The 4,270-nt window shown below is 42.1% G+C and overlaps 1 non-coding gene across 1 annotated transcript; it reads right to left on the reverse strand.

The window, feature by feature from the left end:
• Window positions 1-1,492: 1,492 nt before the first annotated feature.
• On the reverse strand, window positions 1,493-1,598 carry LOC145641327 (small nucleolar RNA R71). Its single transcript, XR_014115366.1, has one exon. It is a non-coding gene; the product is annotated as a small nucleolar RNA R71 (small nucleolar RNA).
• Window positions 1,599-4,270: the final 2,672 nt, after the last annotated feature.

Below are 4,270 nucleotides of genomic sequence, written 5' to 3' on the forward strand. Positions count from 1 at the left end.
TTGTTTGCTTATTTTGATTTTCCTTCTTTGCTTATTGATCATGTTGATGCTTATTGATTTGATGATTGATATTGTCTTCAATATGATTTGTGAGTAGTCACCTAGCCAAGGGTGTGGGGATGGTGTAGTTGTTAATTGATTCATGCTTATGATGTTGGGGTTATGTTAATGGTGATTAAAGTCTTTGTATGCTTGATATTCTTTGGTCTTTCTTGTAAGTGCACATTGTTAGTTGATCAAAGATGAGTCTTTACTAACAAGTAACGGAAGTTGACTTAGTTGAGATTCATTACTATCGATAATTCTTTGTTTGCACCTTCTAATATATGGTTCTAATGTGGAAGCATAGAGGCTATGTTAGGAGGAATCGATTAACCCCGGAAGGCGGTTAGATCGAGCTTTATTTCGATATTCTTGCATGCTTAGTTTACCATTGCTTTGCTTCTGTGTTATTGCATGATCAAGTGACATCTACATCTACCCACTTCCCTTGGTGTTTAGTTATATTGATCTTTAATCATTCTTAATCCTTAGTTTAATCTCTTAGTTATTCATACTTCTTGTCCCGAGATAGCTTAAAGTCTTAAGTAGTGAATGCGGTGTTTATGCATGTCTCCCTGTGGTTCGACCCCTTTATTTACCCTATACACGTATTAGGTTGGTAGAGCGTTATAAATTAATTTGACTTAGGTGTAGTCGCTCAACGACACGATTATTTCCTTGTCAAATTGGCGCCGTTGCCGGGGAGACGGTTTCCATTGCTATTTCATTGCTTGTTTAAGACTATCTCACCTTTATTTGTTAGTGTTTGCTACTTTTGTTACTTGTCAGTGCTTACGTTCTTCTTAGCTTTGTTGTATGACCAGAGGACGAACCCGCTCAAGATATTTAATTCCCATCGATCCAGAGCTAGAGAGGTCTTTGTCCCTACTTCGAAGAGAAGCAAGAGCAAGGAGTAGAAATTCCCGCACTCCAAGGAGAGGAGTAAGAGAATTAGAAGATACTCCACCCTCTTCGCCCTCAAGTGAAGAATTAGATAGCCCTAAATCATCTTCGAATTCAGAAATCAACCCTTTCTCAACCTATAAGTTTGGAAGTAAAGAAGGTTCTAAAATGGGAGAGAATACGCTTTTGAGTCGTCTTGGGGCCCCCGAACCTTTTAGAGCGCAAAGTGGGATCCTAACTCCTACTACTCAAGCCAACAATTTCGAGATCAAGCCTAATTTGATTGCCTTGATTGAGAGGAAACAATTCTCGGGTGGAAAGTTTGAGAGTCCTCATGAGCACCTAAAAGAGTTTGAGAAATATTGTGACACAATAAAGGCCAATGGAGTGACTCAAGAATATATTCGCCTCAAAATGTTTCCATTTTCGCTAATTAGGAGAGGTCTAGAATGGCTAGAGAAGGAGGTGCCCCCTAATTCTCTCACGACATGGGACCAAGTGACTACGGCTTTCTTGAGGAGGTTTTATAACCATAGGAAGACCGCCGAGGCTCGGTCTTTGATTCAAGGTTTTCGCCAAAAGAGTGGTGAGTCTCTAAGTGCGGTATGGGAACGATACAAAGAGCTTCAACGTCAATGCCCACACCATGGGATACCCAAGTATCAACTCATTCACACTTTCTATGGAGGTCTCACACCTCAAGGAAGAACAAGCCTAGACGCCGCGGCCGGTGGTCCAATTATGAACAAAGGAGAGCATGAAGTGGAGTGTATTATAGAGGAAGCCGCAAAGCACTATGATGATTGGTACGAAGGAGAAAGGGATGCTACTTCTAGCAAGGGCGTTTATGCATTGGAGCAAGCCAACGCAATCAACAACCTTTCTACCCAAATCTCCAAAATGACCAAGCAAATGGATGAATTGATGAAAGAAAGGTCCAACCCTCATGGTAATATCTCCCCTTCAACCAAGGGAGGCAATGGTATGGATACTTCCTCCCCCTCTTCTTACAATACAATGCCCCAAGGGTGCATGTTTTGTTCTAATTGTGAAACCTATGATCATGATACCTCTCATTGTGTCTATGCTTGTGAAGTTCAACCCCCTTCCCATGAACATGATAGTAATATGGAAAATGTCAATGCTATGAATTTTGCTCCTAGAATGGGAAATGTAGGAAACTTGAGGCCAAACTCCAATCAAATGGGGAATTGGAATCAAGGTGGAAACCGTGGTTGGAACCAAAATGGTGGTGGTTATGATAACCAATACCATGGTGGGGGAGGCCCTTCCAATTTCAATGGAAGAGGCTACTCTAACCAAAGAGGGTATGGTAATCAAAACCAACAACCTAATCCCCGATACCAAGACCATCAAAATCAAAATTTTGGTGACCAAGGTAACATGGGAAACAATCAACAAATCAATGTTCCTAACCAAGGCACCGGAGGCAATAGGGGCCAATTTGTTTCCAACTATGCCAAAACTAATAGGCCTCCGGGTTTCCATCAACCTCAACTTCCTCCACCTCAACAACCTCTTCAAATTGAAGCCCCTCCAATAGATCCCGTGATGGCTAAATTAGATGCTCTTTTAAAAATGCGTGAGGAGGATCAAAAGAAACATGAAGAGGCTCAAAAACGAACCAATGCTCATATGAAAATGCTTGAGACTCAAATTGCTCAACTTGCATCTAATTCGTCCCCTTCTTCTTCTTCTCCTTCTTCTTCTCACATCCCAAGTCAAGGAGTCAACCCAAAACCTTTGTATGCCGTGACAACAAGGAGTGGGAAGGTAGTAGGGAGTGACCCTTTAATTGAGGAAGAACCCCAAGAAGGGGCGGAGTTAGAGAATGAGGGTGAAAAACCCAATGAGCCATTGAGTGTTGAAAAAGAAAAACAGGTTGAGGTGCTCAAGGAAAAAGAAGCCACCCCCTTGCCCCTAAATCGCCAACTTAGAGAGGAGAAGCTACCCTTTGCACAACGATTTGTGAGAGCTAAACTTGATGCCCAATTTGGGAAGTTTTTGGAAGTCATTAAGAATTTGCATATCTCCGTCCCTTTTGTTGATGCTATGAAGCAAATGCCCCACTATTCCAAATTTTTGAAAGATCTTTTGAGTGGAAGAAGGGAGTGTGAGACGGTGAGTTTAACCGCCAATTGTAGTGCAATTCTTTCCAACAAACTACCTACCAAATTGAAAGATCCGGGTAACTTTTCCATCCCTTGCTCTATCAATGGCATTGAATTTGATAAAGCCTTGTGTGATTTAGGAGCAAGTGTGAGTCTCATGCCCTATTCCGTCTACCAAAAGCTTAGTGTAGGAACCCTCTCTCCCACTAACATTACTCTCCAACTAGCGGACCGTTCCGTTAAGTTCCCCATGGGCAAAGTTGAGGACATTCCCCTTAGGGTAGGAAAGTTCACATTCCCCGTGGATTTCTATGTGCTAGAAATGGATGAGGATGAGAGGATTCCTATAATTTTGGGTAGGCCATTTCTAGCCACTTCTAGAGCTATCATCGATGTGAAGGAAGGGAAGATATCCTTGAAAATTGACAATGATTCTATTGAGTTTGATTTGAACAATGTCATGCAACAACCCTCCTCAAGTGGTGAATGCTTTAGGGTAGATATTCTTGATACGGTTCTTGATGAATTTTCTCGCTCCCACATGCATGCCACTAATGATCCCCTTGAAAGTGTGTTGTTGAATGAATCAAAGATAGGTACTCACAAAGAAGACATACAATTCTATGAGGATTTGCTTGAGGAAAGCAAGGAGTGCAAAGGCGCGAGCATGGAAGAAGAGGCTCCTTACATTCACGACCTCTTTCAAGTTGAAGAAAGAGAAGAGAGTCCCAATGGTAAGGGAGCACCAAAGGTAGACTTGAAACCTCTACCTTTGGGCTTGAGGTATGCATTTCTTGGTCCCAACGAGTCTTTCCCCGTGATTGTAAATTCTAATCTAACGGAGGAGCAAACCTCCCTCTTGATCAATGTTTTGAGAAATCACAAAAAAGCTTTGGGTTATACTATTGATGATATCAAGGGTATAAGTCCATCTTTATGTATGCACAAAATTGATCTAGAGGGAGATGCCAAACCCGTCAGGCAAAGGCAAAGGAAGCTTAACCCTTCCATGCAAGAGGTTGTGCGGAAAGAAGTGGCTAAGCTTCTTGATGCGGGATCTATTTACCCAATTGCTCATAGTGATTGGGTATCTCCCGTGCAAGTTGTGCCTAAGAAAGGGGGCATGACGGTAGTGAAAAATGATCATGATCAACTAGTACCCACTAGACTTGTTATCGGTTGGCGCATGTGTA

This window comes from Chenopodium album, chromosome 7, assembly GCF_948465745.1.
Source record: "Chenopodium album chromosome 7, dcCheAlbu1.1, whole genome shotgun sequence".
NCBI lineage: Eukaryota > Viridiplantae > Streptophyta > Magnoliopsida > Caryophyllales > Amaranthaceae > Chenopodium > Chenopodium album.